The 17,563-nt window shown below is 44.8% G+C and overlaps 1 protein-coding gene across 1 annotated transcript in view; it reads left to right on the top strand.

The window, feature by feature from the left end:
* Positions 1-17,563, top strand: part of LOC135388471 (tyrosine-protein kinase SRK2-like) — a 509,896-nt gene that overhangs the window by 247,197 nt on the left and 245,136 nt on the right. The gene's annotated exons all lie outside the window — the stretch shown is intronic.

Below are 17,563 nucleotides of genomic sequence, written 5' to 3'. Positions count from 1 at the left end.
CAATATTCTACCAATATTGGGAGAATCTTGGCTAAATATTGGTAATCATGGGCCTATATTGCCATGATTTAGCCAATATTGGGAAAATATTGGCCCAATATTATGTGCTGCTTGGGAAGTGATAACAGCCACTGGCCCCCTTCTGATCAAGTGGACGGCCCTGTTTTGCAGGATGCCGCTCCGCAGAGGGTTGACGCCGCTCGTGCGTTTCTCAAACTTTTGTCTCAGCCGGTACACCATTTTTACACCAAGATAGGTGTTGCTATTTTGGCTGTGGGGTGTAAACTGTACAGTACACCATCTTTGCAGCAGATAAGTGTTCTGCTTTTGGCTGTAGGGTGTAAATTGCAAAATACACCCCTTCAACACCTAAATGGGCGTAAATATTCTTAGTGTGTAGGCCACTTCCCCAACAACACAGTGACCGCCTCAGTTCGTCCTGGGGATGCCCTCAGGGGACAGAGATGACGTCCTCAGGGGGTCCTCACCAGATCCTCAAATTGTCCTCAATGTGTCAAAGTGGCGCTCCTGAGCTCGTCCTGGTGACATCCTGTGGGAATCACCAGGGACAGTATCAGGACAGTCCCAGGCGGCCTGTAGGAGCCTGTTCCCTGTGCACTTACTGCATGCATAGGCCTCATATACACTTTCCTTTATGCACCCTCACCGCAAAGCTGTAAATGCTTCTACAGCCGGTCAGTGCGGTGCGGTGCGGTGCGGTGCGGAGCGGTAAGGGAGCATTACAATGAAAGGAAATGGACTGCAACTTTTTTATTGCACAGAACGTTACACTGGTTTATATGAAATAAAGTTGAGAATGCTGCGAGTTATCACAAATGGCAAAGATGATGTAAGGTACCAGTTAATGTCACTGAACCAACACCAACCAAATGTCTTTAAAAGTAAAAAGTGTGTCAAGTAGCACTAACAGCGGGTACAAAGCAGAGGTAATGTACAAATGAAGCACTCAACATAATTCAAATGAAATGAGACTTCTGAGCTAAATGTCCTTAAAAGTGCAAAATGTGCGAAGTAGCACAAGCAACAGGTGCAAGATGCAGGTAAAGCACAAAAAGCCACTTGACATCACACAAGTGAAATGATACTCCTAAATTAAATGTTTAAAAATGCAAACGGCACGAGTTGCACAAATGACAGGAGCAAAATGAAAGTAAAGCATAAATAAAGCACTCAACGTCACTCAAGTGAGATGACTCAGAATGGCAGAAAGCAGTGCAAATAGCAGGTACGAAGTGGAGATAAGGAATGTATAAAAAAATAAAAAATAATAAAGCTGTGCCTTGGCAGACAAAAAAGTGCCCGGAACGTATCTCATTTCAAATACATGCTCCTCCCCTAAGAGCTGTGACGCACACATGTAACTGCTTGAAACATGGCTTGCTCACAGTTAATTAAAGGTTAGTAAGTGCGGAAAGCCCTTAACAGTTTTAAATTGACCGGTAAACAGCTGCATGCTACAGCATTGCACAGCATGCTTCTCCTCCTATGATTGTGTGACCCTTATGTAGGAAGCGTATTGCAAAACAAGGCCATGGTCCTCACTTGGGAAAGCTCGGATTTTGATACAAGCAAGACACGATTAAAACAATTCAAAGCTGGCAGGGCATTTACTTTCCAGGCCACAGGTTCGTTCCTTTCTTTCAGTCGCTATTCACCCTCTCGTTTGTGACCTTCTAGCCGGAAATTAAATGTCCTGCCAGTTTTGAGTTCTTTGGTCCATCTCTTCCCCGTGTCCAAATTCAGGCTTACCCAAGTGAGGACCAAGGTTTCATTCTTCAATACGTTTGCTATATGGGGGTCACACGTTCACCGAAGGAAGACCATGTTGTGCAGGGTTTCACAACAACTGCTTACAAGATAGGCGACGATGAGCACAGTTATTTGCTCACGTTCTCAGCACAACTTTTGCAGGCATTTAGCAGAGGTGCCGCTGTGACTCTTCTTTTTCTGCAACGTTTCGTTCGCATGTCTTAGCCATGTTTGAGTGATTTTCTCGATGTCGGATGCTGTCACAGCTGCCGGTGGGGTCGTGAGTGATCCTGCAAAATACAAAGAGGTCAGGTCTATTGTATGTAGGCTCCATGTGCAACCTTCGTATGGAGCCTTCGTGAGCCATATATGAACCTTCGAAATTTTACTACATCGGGAATATTATTATATCAGTTTTATTCTATCGGGACCGGAGTTCTCGTTTACTATAAGCGCAGTTTTACTACAAGCGGAGTTACTATAACGAGGTTCTACTGTAGTTGCCAGTTGTCACCATCGTCAGTAAATTGGTCACCACCAAACTGATTGATCGCCAGAGTGAAGACTTTCTTGTGCGTGTGCATAAATGTCTGCTCTACAGATGCGCTGAAATGAAAACGCACAGATTAGTTCTTTTGTTTTAGTTTTCTTTCTGTTTTAGTTTTTAGTTTTTGTTTAGTCTGTTAGTTTTCTTTTAGGTTTTGTGACGTACACCGTGGCATGGACAGAAAAATGCTCAAGCTTGTTCAGGTTTCATAGCGTCGCAATACCTGAACGAATGAGCTGACGTGGGAGTGATTGGGCAGTTCTACCCAGATACTGCATTGACTTCCTCTTTCATGCTGCCTTATGGCATCGCACAGAACCCCTGTACGCTGTGAAAATTTTGCAAGAAAGGAAACAGCAATTTGCACGTTATTGCACGGCGTGAGAGGAAGCAGGACATAAGTAGGATTCCTCATAATTGGCAAACATGTTTGTTGAGAACTGGAGGAAATGTTGGTTGTTCGCACCGGTCCTATTTTCTTCTGCTCTTCTGCACAGTCAGAAGGACAACAGCTTTTGGCAAACCCTTTCTGAACTGTAGTAAGAGTAACAAAAAACAACAGCAGGTCAACACTGTTCAAAGATTTTCTCCATAATAGCAGGTAATATTCGTGATATGTCACCCACGCTTCAGGAGGGAAATTTAGCCCAAGGTAAAAATGAGCGAGGGCATGAAACGTATTATCAACTGGGCAGCAGTGATGGCCACTAACTACTTCTACAATAGTTTAACTATAACTACTAACTACTTTGTGATTGAGTAGTTTAACTAGTAGTTCAACTACTTTTCAGGGGAGTAGTTAAAACTACTTTTTTAACTACTGCAATGTAGTTTAACTACATCTATAACTACTTAACGTTGTCCACCAACACCAATCCCTTGTAGTGTTCTTGGACACCTAAATGTGAATGACAAGCAATAATAAACTTTGGCTCAACCCATTGCGACGATCGTCAAATACAAACCTTGCGGCGGGATTCTTCCTGTGCCTACGCGATAAACTAAGTTGCAGAATTATTTCACAGCATATGAGGCTTCACTAGACGAGCATTAAAAGTAGAGGTCTGCGAATATTCGAATACGAATCGAATATTTGCGATATTCCATTCGTATCGTATTCGAAAATTTGATATTCGATTTTTTTTTTCGCATATCACAGCAGCTTATACCGAAGCAGTTTCGGGCTGCGCACTGGAATTTATACGTTGCGGCGACGAACATGCATAGTAGAACAGCTGCAAAGCGACGCGCGGAGCTTCCGAGGTACGCTCGTTTGCGAATGCGTCGCTGTACGTTCGGTAACCGAAACCGGAACTAGTATGCAGTTGTGTGCAGTCGCCATTTTAGAGTCCGCCCCAGCGAAACCCGAGACCGCGGTACGTTTCATACATCGTCAGCACTGTCGCGGCTTTAGTGGATTTCTAGTGAACGCTGAACATTCGTATGGGGCCTACAGTTCGGTGAAATTACGGTTAAATATCGAAATTTTGTTGACGTTGAGCTGGACACCGCCGTTCAACGTCCAATTGCATGCACAGCCAAAGCCTGCGTTTCGAATGCGTCTTCTTCGGTTTCGATTTGTGGTTGTCAGCGATATATGACAGAATCATGGTCGCGTGCGATGACGGCGATAATCGAGGAGTGGTACGTGTTGACATTTCGACATAGTTTCTCCAACTCCGGCGCTCTACGACCGTATGAAAGCGCCAGCTAGGACGACAGTAACGCTGCAGTCATTTGAAACTGCGCTAACTGTTGTTACAGATGATAGCAAAACGCATATATAGCCTTAAGCCCGACCTTCATGGAGCGATTTTGCTCGCGATTCAAGCGTGTCGCCGTCGGCGCGACAAAGTTTGAGGCCCGCGCGCAGGTTTCCGCCGTGAAATGAAAGGAGCGCTGAACACGAACGTCGCGGAAACAATCACGCGTGATACAGCCATACAACATCGTCGAGGATCGCAGTTTTACTGCGCTATAATGCATGAGGCCGTTCCAAACTATGCATTACCATCAGTAACGATGGTCTCACGCGTGACGTCACGCGTGAGGGCAGTGAAATGGTGCAGTTTCTCGCCTTCACGACAAATGCGGAAGGCATTGTCAATGCAAGAAGATACCACTTGCCGCCATTATTTTCCTTCTGATGTGCTCATCACTAAATCATCCCACACTCTGAACATGTCATTGCTCTTTACTTCCATTCTGTCTGTTTCACCAGCACTTTACAACACAGGTGCTCACAGTTCATGAAAGATTTTTGAAATGAACATTTTTTCTTGCGGTTTTCAGCTTGCCTCATGAGAACAGCACACTGTTTCATTGTAAAAAATAATTTTAATAATAATAATAATAATTTTTATTAGTGCCCAAGAACGGCCGCTAAGGCCATGGTGTTGGCGCACACAATACAATTTTACTGTACATGCGCATATAAGCATGTATGCCCTATGCTAAGCCAATATATTAATACATATTCCTCATTAGCACTTGGGACATTTTTCTAAGGATCAGCAGAACACAACTGTGACGATGCTTGTTTTTGGGGCTTAATTAACTTAATTAACTCTTAGAAGCCGTTATCCTATGACGTGATATTCGGAGGACAATTTTGTAGATATTCGTATTCGAAAATTTCAATGTTCGCACACCTCTAATTAAAAGTGAAGATTTAGTACACATGCACGACACAATTGCCCTGCACCTCCGTTCTCATCAAACAAGTAGCTCAAGACAAAAGTGGGAAGCACAATCGTGCCGTAAAGCTTGCGGCAAAATCGGTAGTAGTTGGCGCCTTCAGTAACCTAACTACTGTAGTTAACTACCTAAAATAGTAGTTTAACTAGTAGTTGCCACTACATTTCTGCAAGTAGTTGATAACTACTTTTTAACTACAATCAGGTAGTTTAACTACATGTAGTTAACTACTGGCCATCACTGCTGGGCAGTACTTAAGACAAGGCAAACGTTGCATGCAGCAGTGGTTCTCATTAGCAATGGCTCATGGTGTTGGCAGTTTAATCAAAAGTAGACCTAATTGGCATGTAGCACAGATAGTCAGCTCTCCTGTGTGAACGTGGTTCCTATACATTACTTGCTTACTGAGCCAGTTCTTTTCAGTAAATTATACTAGAGTTGTGCAAACAGTGAAATTCTCAAATATGAATAGCAAACAAGCACCTGAAAAAACTTCCTCCGGATATTGAATATCACGCTCCCACAATACTATTGCAGCCTTGACACTGAATAGTCAGGCCCACTAACATATGGACACTGTAGATATGGTACTCGTGCTTGTCAAAGAGACACGCACATAATGACATCTAATTAGGACCCTTTTCTGGGGATATTGTATGGGAATCAAGGCTAAAAACTAGAATGTATTTTAGGACCTACAAAACAAGATACAAATGGGCAATTGAACTTAAGTTCACGTTATTTTGTGAAAAGAGAGAGAGAGAAAAAAAATCAGCCATTTTGTGCGAGGTCCCCTTCTTGCCACGTATTTGTTAGGCGACGTTTGGCACCAAAGGGTGGGAGTGCCTAAACACCATATTACACTAATTTCTCTAAATTACTTCAGGTGCTCGAGAATATATTCCATGATGAATAACCCAAGACAAGGTGACAAAAAAGGGACAAACACAGACAAGGTATCAAACGTAGCTAAACAGTTTAATTCACGCACAGTTTGAATTCAAGGTTTATAGGAAATGCTGTGAAAAAAGGGAATCACTATGCAAATTTCAGTGTTTGCCTCTCGAACATTTGCTTGCCCGAAAATGCGCGTTTCAAGTTTCCTTCGGCCACGAGAAATCATACAACTGCTGTATCCAGCCTCTCTCAACCGTGCAATCTGCAAGTTGACACAACCGTTAACGAAGTGCATGCAGGCTTTTTTCGTTGATGATGATGATGATGATTAAGGTTTTTTTGGCGCATTAGCGACATTTTTTCATTGAATCTGACAGTAAGTCTGTGACCAGACCTAGCTCTACACACTTGGAGTGGCAACTGTTTGCCGGCAGAATCGGTTTCGGATCTGATTTCCTGTAAGACCAACACAGGGACGGCCGAGCATGAGTCTCAGATCAAACAATTAATAGTGCTCTATTTGTGGGGTGCTCAACAGTAAAAACTGAGAAGAGCTGATTACATACCCACAATGAAATGGCAGGCTTTCATCTGTTGTCAGGAGCAACAAGTTGTTCAACAAGCAGCAAGTACTGCTGAGCACCCCACAAATGGAACACAATTCCTTGATCTGAGACTCGTGCTCAGGCCGTCCCTGTGTTGGTCTTACGGGAAATTAGATTCAAAACCGGTTCTGCTGGCAAACAGTTGCAACTCCAAGAGTGTAAAGCTAGGCCTGGTCACAGGTTTACTGTCAAATGCAATGAAAAAAATCCTGCATGCACTTCGTTAACGGTTGTGTCAACTGGCAGATTGTACGGTCCAGAGAGGCTGGGTACAGCAGTTCTACGATTTCTTGTGGCCGAAGGAAACTTGAAACAGGCATTTTCTTGCAAGTAAATTTTGAGAAGCAAACACTGGAATTTCATTGCGATTCCCTATTTTCACAGCATTTCCCATAATCTGCTGGTGTTGCCAGGAAGTTTGGTATTAATTTGGTCTTCAAAAACAACTTTCGTCTTCATGCTTTGACGCCCTTTCAAAAGTAAGACGATGCCTGTTAAAAACCACAGGAATAAGTTTGTAAACTGCACTTCCGGAATTGTATATAAAATCCCTTTGGCCTGTGGTTTCTTCTATATTGGCCAGAGTAAGCGTTGTTTAAATGACAGGCTGCGGGAACACGCCCGTAAAGTAAAAAAGGAGTGCTTCTCCTCGGAATTGATTAAGCACCACCATGATTGCCACGGACACACTATGTCATGGAAAGAGATAGTGGTCAAAGAAAGAGAAAGCGACCTCAATAGGAGGCTGCTACGGGAGACACTGGCAAATTCAGTCTCATGGGAATTGTGTCAGCATTACGTCGATGACACTCGGTCCCGCTTTGGGGAAACTGCTACGTCCCTCCTTCTCCCACTTGAATGTTACCTAAACTGTGTGCGTCAATTAAACTGTTTAGCTGCGTTTGAGACCTTGTCTGTGTTCGTCCGTTTTTCGTCACCTAGTCTCGGGTTTTTCATCATGGATATCTACCACGAGCTCGCTTGCTTTCTAACCCTACTGTGAGAATACTTTGTCGAGCGTGCTTCTGTGTTTCCACACTAAGAAGTGGTGGGTGACATGGGAAATTTCAGTGTCCATTTGACAATATTTAATTTTTCATATTCCCGGCTATCCTAGGTGGCGGCAAATGCGCTTTGGTAGTGTCAAAGAGCAGGCGCTCTTGGTTTCGTTAACCCCTGACAAGAACGTTTTAGTTACCTCTTTTTTCTTCCTTAAATACCCTGTACCCTGCCAAGCAACTTTCGGATGATCTTGAAATTTTGTTATACAGTAGGCTCTTGATAATTTAAACTTGAGGGGCCAGCACTTTTTGTTTGAATTATCAGAAATCCGTCAAAATATACATATATGTACCATCATTTGTGCTGCCCGTCACTGATCCAAATCATACGAAACATATCTCTTCACAAAGTACATTATAAGCATATGACGAAATGTACGAAATATGACGAAATATGTACGAAGTATGACTGTGCATTTGCCAGCTTAATAACCAATGCACTGCGTTCCTGCTTCTCTCCCTTGTCTTGGGCACTGTGAAGCCTCTGTCCGCCATAGCAACTTTCCATGACTTGAAAACCCGAGACGAGGTAGGGACGATAACAGACAAACACAAACACGGTCTCAAACTCAGCTCTGAGTTTGCTGAGTTCTGAGAGCTGAGCTCAGCTCTGAGCACAGCTCTCTGACTTTGAGACCCCGGCGTCAGGAACTTGGCGCCCCCATCGCCCGGCAGCAGCCGCAGTAGCCCCCTCCTGCACTCACGGTTGGGTCGCCGCAGGAGGGAGACCCCCACGTATAACTGTGCGTGGCTTTCCCGTGTCTGGGGAAAGGGGGATCCTGGCGGTTGAGTATACCCGGAGGTTGTTTTGGACCCTTCGGGGCCCCTCCGGGAAAGCAACACACCGCTTTGGCCCCTGCTTCCCATAGACGGGTGGTCCTGGAAGGCCCGGCCAGGACTATTCAGCTAGTCGCAATCTCCCTTTTCATCACTTTCTCTTCCTTGGTCTCCTTCTTTCTCTCCTTTTCCTCTTTTCACCTTCTTTGGCGGCAAGGGTCAACCTTGGGCAGTCTTTCACTCTCCAGAAGCTGCGCTTGGGTATAGTGTAGGCGTACCTGCTACTGCGTCAAACGCGGTTCCCTATTTGGGCTCCGGGGTGGGCGGCAGGACCCTTGCATCGAATTGTATTGTCACCTTTATGGCATCCTCTTCTTTAAAACCCCGAGATCGGAATCGGAAACGGTTCCGCACCGAGTACCACCAAATTGGTTTAAATACCTCAACACCTGAACCATGGTTTGCAAAGTTTCTCGTTGTCCACTCGAATGATGACACAAGACCACTCTCAAAGGTGTCTCCTTTTGTAATAGCGAAAGCACTTGAACAGCTGATAGGTAAAGAATACAATGCCAAGAAACTGGGCTCTGGAGATATCCAGGTCCATGTTGAAAAGCGAGAGCAAAGCAGTGCGCTTCTTTCACTGACAAGCATCAATGGTATATCTGTCACAGTAAGTTCTCACCGGAGTCTCAACATTGTCAAAGGAGTAATTTCTGAGAGCGACCTTCTTGACTGTTCGGAATCGGAACTTCAAGAAGGCCTACAACAGCACGGTGTGGTAGCCGTAAAGCGAATAGTCATGCGTAGGGATGGGAAAGAAATCCCCACAAAGCACATAATCCTTTCTTTCAAGCTCCACAAGCTGCCAGAAACAATCAAAGCCGGTTACCTCAGTTGCAATGTGAGGGCTTACATCCCCAATCCGAGTCGCTGTTACAAGTACCAGCGGTTTGGCCACGGTTCTCAGGTATGCCGTGGGCAGCCCGTCTGTGCTAAGTGTTCCGGCAAAGACCATTCCTCAGAGTCGTGCAGCAATGACTTTCAGTGGGCCAATTGCAAGGGTACCCACCCTGTTTACTCCAGATCATGTCCGTGTTGGAAGGAGGAGAAACAGATCCTCAAGCTGAAAACTGAGCAAAATATTACATACAGTGCAGCAAAGGCACAATTGGCGTTCCAGAAGAAAGGAACCTTCTCAGATGTGGTGCGCAGGGGAGTGGCACCACTCAGAGTATCGGTGGAGACCCAGACCTCTGGGGCTCCCCTCCACACTCCCCAACACAAAGAGAGGGACACTGAGGGTTCTCCTCCAGTGGCCTCTCAGACGAACAGCCAGGGAGATGCAATGTTAACCTCATAGGAGGTTGTTGCATCCCCTTCCGTTTGGGACGGGATTGCCATGGGCCTGTCTCAAAACACGAGTCAAAGCATGGATCTCGATGACGACGACTGCTGCTCTCAGAAGTCGTCTTCGAGTCTACCAAGTCTTTCCATGGGCAAGGAACAGAGAGGGAAAAAAGCTGGCCGAGGACGAGGAGGAAAAGCCAAGGAACAACAACAAAGGGTTCCTCCACCGAGAATACAAGCTCCTTAATCCCTCCGCATTTATGGACAGTTGTTCCACAAGGTCTTTACGCCTTAGAGTAGTCGTTCAGTCGATATTCTTTTTCCTCTTCTGTGCATTTCTTATGGGTTCCCCGAGCATTATTCAGTGGAACTGCCGGGGTTTGCTGAAAAATCTTGATGATGTCCATGATTTGGCAGACAAACATCATGCTGTCCGTTTCTGTCTCCAAGAAACAAATTTGATTCCAGACACCCCTTTCCACCTCCGACGGTGGAACGTTTATCGTAAGGACCGAACAGACACGGCACGTGCTTCCGGAGGTGTGGCCATTCTCACGGCCAGAACACTCCCCACGAGAGACGTTCCACTTTCCACAAATCTTGAGGCCATTGCTGTACAGATCTGCACTGACCGTGTAGTGACGGTATGCTCTTTATACCTACCGCCATCAGTCAGGGTCGAACAGAGACAGCTTGAGGATCTTATTAATCAGCTCCCATCGCCTTTTCTACTACTGGGAGATTTCAATGCGCATCATTTGCTCTGGGGTTGTTCCAGAGTTGACACCCGAGGAAAAATGTTTGAGAAATTATTAGCATCCTTGCCAATCTGCCTGCTCAATGCAGGAAACGCTACTCATGTTGATGCTGCTTCGCAGTCCTTTTCAGCCATAGATATTTCGCTGTGCAGTCCATCTGTATTTCAGGACATTTCATGGACAGTGGACGAAAACCCCTATGGTAGCGATCACTTCCCTGTCCTTTTAGAGATCAATCGACCATCAGGTGCTATTAGAACCCACCCACCTCGTTGGAAGATACAGTTAGCAGACTGGAACCTCTTTAAACAAGAAGCCACACTTTCTATAGAGTCCCTCCTTGGGCTGAACATTAATGACGCAAATAACTATGTAACAGACACTCTTGTAAAAGCAGCAACCAAGTCAATTCCACAGTCATCAGGTCAACTGCCCAGGCGTTGCAAGCCTTGGTGGTCAGAGGACTGTGGAAATATACGAAAAGAGCAGAACCGTGCTTGGGGCAAGTTCCGGCGGTATCCAACCCCAGCAAATCTACTTGCGTTTAAGAAAGCTCGAGCAAAAGCTAGGTGGACACGCCGACAAGCAAAGAGTGAATCGTGGAAGGGTTTTGTCTCCTCCTTGAATAGCAATACCCCAACTAAGGTTGTGTGGGATCGATTAAAGAAAATAAAGGGCAGTTACACCAGCTTCTCTATTCCTCTCTTGGAGAAGAATGGTACGGTGTGCCAAACTTTAGAAGAACAGGCAGATGTGTTGGGAGAACACTTCCAGAGCGTTTCTTCCTCCTCTCACTACACCAGGGATTTCTTAAAAGTCAAAGATGATGCTGAGAAATTCAAAATTACATATGGCACCAATGACAGACATGCTTTTAATAAACCATTTTGTTTGATGGAGCTGCTGCGTGCTCTGTCGTCTCCAAAACAAAGACCACCAGGGCCAGATCGAATCACGTACAGCATGTTGCAGCACTTATCAAAAACATTACTAGAAGGTCTTCTGCACTTTTTCAATTCAGTTTGGAATCAGGGTGAACTCCCATCTCGTTGGAAAGTGGCGACAGTCGTTCCACTTTTGAAGCCAGGGAAAGATCCTTCCAACGCGTGTAGCTACAGGCCTATAGCCCTTACAAGCTGTTTAGGCAAAACCTTCGAGCGCATGGTTAACTACCGCCTGATGTACTTCCTCGAAGAAAATGGATGTCTCGACAGGTATCAGTGCGGACTTAGAGCCGCCCACTCAACCACTGATCATCTGCTGCGGCTGGAAACTGTCATCAGGGAAGCGTTTGTCAGAAAACAGCATTGTATTTCCATATTTTTCGATATTCAAAAAGCGTACGATACAGCATGGCGATATGGTATCGTTCGCGACTTGTACAATTTCGGTGTACGCGGCCGTATGCTCCGCTGCATCGCAAATTTTCTACAGGACAGAACTTTTAGAGTCCAGTTGGGCACTTCACTCTCACGTTCTTTTATTCAGGAGAACGGTGTCCCACAGGGTTCCGTTCTGAGTGTCACACTCTTCATAGTCAAAATGAACTCTATTGTGCACGCTATTCCGCCATCCGTCATGTACTCACTGTACGTTGACGATGTTCAGATATCTTGTTCGTCTACAAGCATTTCAAGATGTGAGAGACAACTCCAGCTCTGTGTGAACAAATTAGCAAAATGGTCATCTGAGAATGGATTTAATTTCTCACCTGAGAAAACGGTTTGCGTACCCTTCTCAAGAGTAAGGGGTATGTTTCCTGAGCCAGAACTTAAAATGAATGGCCAAGATATTACGGTCAAATCTGAGCATAAATTCCTGGGTATACTTTTTGACCGCAAGCTCACTTTCAACCCTCACATAAGGAACCTAAAAAGTAAATGTGGGAAATCGCTGAACATTCTCAAAATCTTGTCACATAGATCCTGGGGTGCAGACCGTGAGGTTCTGCGTCGCATCTACACATCTTGCATCCGTTCCAAGCTTGACTATGGATCTGTCGTGTACGGCTCTGCACGAAAGTCCGTCTTGAGAGCTCTAGACCCTGTCCATCACCAGGGACTGCGACTGGTCTTGGAAGCGTTTCGCACATCGCCGGTCGAGAGTCTCTATGTGGAGTGCAACGCGTGGTCATTAGAAAGGCGGAGATTTTACCTTGCCTCACTAAAAGTACGAAGTTATCCACAGCACCCAGCTTTCTCTTGTGTTACTCAGACACGCTGCAAACAGTTATTTCTTAACAAACCGTCATGTACACCTCCTTTCACCTTGCGAATCCTGCAGGAAATTGAAACACACGGTTTTTCAGAGTACGATTCTACGCCTGTAGGAACTAGTGGGACGATTGCTCCGTGGCAACCACCGCCCAAACACAATACATCTTTATTGCAGTACAAGAAACACGAAACTCCCACAGCCGTACTCCTGCAAGAGTTTCTGTCTATAAAAGAAGGTTTTGGAGACCATGTCGCATTTTACACAGATGGTTCCAGAACGAACACCGGTGTCTCATGTGCAATGGTTACAGACACATCTTGTAGATCGCATCGATTGCCAAACACAACTTCCATTTTTACCGCAGAAGTGTATGGCGTAATCTTGGCACTTAATCATATACTACGACTTTCCATCAGGTCATCAGTTGTGTATACTGATTCACTTAGTTGCCTGCAGGCTATATGCAGCCTACAACCACCAAAAAACCTCCTTGTTCTGCGAGCAAAACACCTGTCTAGCCGCATAATAAACAAAGGTCTTTCCTTGACACTTTGCTGGGTGCCCAGCCACGTCGGGATACCCGGTAACGAGCTCGCGGACACAGCGGCTACCAACGCACTCTCAGGTGACATAACCCCCTTTGACGTACCAGCTCAGGATCTGAGGTCTGCCTTGCGTAGAGCAATTAACTTAAAATGGCAACATGACTGGGACACACAGACAAATAATAAATTACATTTGATCAAGTGCAATGTAGGTAAGCCTGCAGGAGTTTTCAAAGAGAGGCGTTATCAAGTAGTCATGTCTCGTCTGCGTATCGGCCACACATTTCTCACACATGGATTTTTAATTCTCCAGAGGGACCCACCTCAGTGTGTGCACTGTGCTGAGCAGTTGTCTATTCTTCACATTCTCATCAGCTGCCCTCTCCAGGAACATCATCGCCAAATTCATTTTTCTGAGTTCTACCAGTATAGAATTCCTCTTCACCCAGCCCTTTTGCTGGGCGATGAGCCGCTTGTAAGTTTTAGCAGAGTTTACAAGTTTTTTAGGGACACTGGATACCTAAGAGATATCTGAATTCACATATATTTTTTTATGTTTATATCAGTTTTAAATTCATCGTTATCTTTTAACTGGTAAAGAGATCATATATCACAGTATTGGCGCATTATAGCCTTAGTTGCTCATGCGCCATAAAAAACCCGAATCATCATCATGACTTTGAGACCGTGTTTGTGTTTGTCTGTTATCGTCCCTATCTCGTCTCGGGTTTTCAAGTCATGGATCGTCACCACCAGCTCGCTTGCTACCTAACTTTGCTTTCGATGGCAAATTTGAAGGTAATTGTGAACAATGGCTTCTGTTTATAAGATTAATGCATCTCTCGCCACATTGGAACACATGTTTGAATTTTGAACCACTAAAATATTTTTGTTAAACGAAACAATTTTGCAAGCGCAAATCATTTTTATTGGACAAGTTCATTCAAAATGCGCCTGTCAAGTTCGCTTCCTGCGATGCACTCGTGCATTAGGTAAAGCCTACCTTACAGGGGGAACAACCACGGATATTAGAAAATTCCAACAACAATTTTATTTTGGCTTTGGAGAGTGGGGTGACGAAGAGACTCGGAGAGTGTGGTTCGGGAAGGTTGGTAGTGGGAGCAATGAAGAAGAATATGCTCCAGATCCTCAAGAGCACCACAGTGGCAGCAGGTGGGAGGGTCAACTTGTCTCAAGCGATAACGCCACGCTGTAAAGGCCACATCGAGGCGCATTCGGTGGATTAATGCAGCATTTTGACGAGAGGTGTTTCGTGGAATGCGGAAAGCGAGCGTTGGATCAACTCTGCTCAACATAGAGGGGGGAAGAATGTCGGTTGTCCATTGGCGGGAAGCCAGTGGTGTCACTAGGCGTCGGAGAATTGAACGGCGGTCTCCTCTCAGCAGAACAATACTGGTCCGTTTCCGATACGAGAGTGCTGCTTCTGCGGCGCTGTCGGCCTGCTCGTTCCCCACGACACCACAATGGGCTGGAACCCACTGGCAGCCTTTCGAATATCGCTATTCAATTTCCAATCGGCAGTACAGTGAGCTCCGGCGGCGCCTGCCTCAAAGGCCACAAAGTGCAAATTAACCGAAGGCACGGTTCGAAGTAAGCGGCCCTCAAAGGTATTAAAAACATACTGGGCCAAACAAAAATCTGGATTTGTTCCAATTAACCGAAAATAGTAATTAACCGCGTTTGAAATAACCCGAGTCTACTGTAATACCTTATGCCTCTCTTCCTGTGTGAGGTTTCCAATACCTTTTTTAAGAAGTGTTGTTACCATTGCTCAGTTCTCTGCTTTTCACGCTGCGAAGATTACTTCCGTGCTACTTCGAGTTAATGGCCTGGATCTCATGCCCATTGCAAATTTTGTTTCACAAAGATATTGCGCACGAGCATGTGGACGCAACCACGAAACTGTCGGGCGAGATGCAGCAAGACAGTAGGCATTTGTACGGAATATTTCCGTTTGCTTCTTGCACCGCACAGAGCAGGTTCACACATGTTCCCCTCAAACTGTAAAGCAATTGGCTCTGATGAAACAAGCTGTCAACGTGCGGTGTCTCCTTCGGAGACATCCTAGTACTCCGGTAGTGTGAGACGTGACCCCCTCCCCCCCCTATCAAAATCACCATGATGTTCTATTGTCTTGTCTTTGGACCAGGGTCTTCCCAGTCCAAAGACATGACAATAGAACATCATGGTTTTTATCTGTTACTATAAGGATACCGTACAGTGTCCTTTTTAGGTGGTATAGAATGCTTCATGGAGAGGGTGACAAAAAAGAAACACGAGTGCGACCTCTCCTACTTGAGCTACAAATGGGCATTACTTACAGCATGGCACATATTTGTCGTTTTGTCCACAATTCCTCTTCATGCAATGAGACAACTGTGTACAGCGCACCTGCTGGTCGTGTACAGGGCAATTGTCATGCTGTTTATGATGATCGTGACATCTCTATTAGGTGGTGTTATCAAAGCTAAATCCTGCCTGCTTCTTGCGTGAGAAGCCACAAACAATATTTACTATATCCCTTGTTCTGACATGTTTTATTTCTACTCTCCTGTCGTGCTCAACCTAGGTAAATGAGAGCTGCCAGCACCTCCTCAGCCGTTTTGCTGCACGCCACTGTGCAAAGATCCACCCTGCATGCTGCCTATACACTACTTACTAAACAGATTTTTAACAGATTTTTTATTAAAAAATAAAGATGGCAAGCCTTTTCTGTTTTTGCACGTCATACACACAGCAATGCGGAAACTCTATGGTCAACAGCACGAACTGTCGGAAAACTAATTAATTCATGTTTTTAATTCACCAATGAAATACGTAATTCATTCATTCAAAGATTCTTTGATTAACCTTTCCATTAGCAGCTTGTGGGAAAAAATGAGATGGCAGAATTGTAGCCCTTCCTGAAAAAATCCATACTGTTCAGAAAAAGTCTCAGCACGGATGGACAGATATTGAATAGTAATAAGCTCACACGGTGAGAGGGGGAAATGCTGGTCAAAGAGTGCCAGAAAGGGTGTGTACATACCACATGATGCGTCACGCATTCCAATTGCGTCATGCAATACAGTAATGAAGCGGACGCGCAAATAAACTGGTCAGTTGTGAAAATAGGCCACGCCTTTGAGCCCACGCTTTTCTCTTTTTCTTTGTTACGATGAGTAATCTGCATGCGTGTTTTAGGCAGTGAATTTTGAGGGTACACCAGCCTTTGCCTATTTCGTTTCTTTACAGTATCGACGTTTTTTTTTAATTTTTATGTGGGGCTACAAACTCTGCTGATGTGCTGAGCACTTCCTTTCTGACTGCGTGAAAACTTGTTACATGTCAGGCCGGACCCACGTATATCGTGATCGTTGGACTATGATATAATGAAGTTTGTGACCTACCAAAGACTCGCGCTTCACTGATGACGTCTTCAGCTCATCGTCGAAGCGCAAAATGATTTGACATCTGTCAACTGCTCAAAGGTCATGGTTGTATCTGAAGAGCAAGGCTGCTGCAGGCATTCAGCAATTGCGTCAAGTTGCTCAGAGTGCTCAGCCAAAAGTAGCTGGATGATGTTCAACGAGCGCAGCACTTTCTTCTCAAACTCTGCAAAAAGGAGCTATGAATCAACAAAGGCCCCAATTCAGCACAACATCATCCAACGGGTAGTGAGGTTCTGAGCTTCCCAGGTTCTATTCTTTATCCCAGACTTCCAGTGAATTAAAGCCAAGTTCACTTTAGCTTGAAAGCATGTGGGGGAAAGCTGGTTGAAGTTAGCATATATTTGAGTGCCACTTTGACATACCCATGAAAACCAGATACAGACATTGAACAGTAATTCGCATTTCTGTGAACCACAGAACTTGACCAAATTTATCCCGAATTATCTCTCTAAGCTAAAAATTAGGGGTGCAAATATCCAAAATTTCGAATATTAGAATACTGTTGATATTCGAATCCTATTCATACTCACGAGTGATATTAGAAAATTTCAAATAATGGGTGTAACTGATGCCATTCCTGTTAAAATTTCCACATAATTCCAGGTTTTGCGTAGGATTTTGAGAAAACGTCCCGCACTGCTTTTCCCTTGTGCAAAGGTGTCGTTTGGTGTTGCTGATGAAGTTTTGTAGCTGTTCGTTTACAATCCATATTCACTTTTCACTTTTCATTCACTTCACTTCACTTCACTTCACTTCATTCATTCACTTCATTCACTTCACTTCACTTCACTTCATTCACTTTTCACACACCTCTAGTAAATCCACTTCAAAAAAAAATGTTTCTCAGGAATATTCAAAGTACTGTGAAAAACTGCAGATACCTGTCT

Source organism: Ornithodoros turicata, chromosome 3 (genome assembly GCF_037126465.1).
Source record: "Ornithodoros turicata isolate Travis chromosome 3, ASM3712646v1, whole genome shotgun sequence".
NCBI lineage: Eukaryota > Metazoa > Arthropoda > Arachnida > Ixodida > Argasidae > Ornithodoros > Ornithodoros turicata.
Note: the sequence above shows the minus strand (reverse complement) of the source record. Positions and strands in the feature narration are given on the sequence as shown.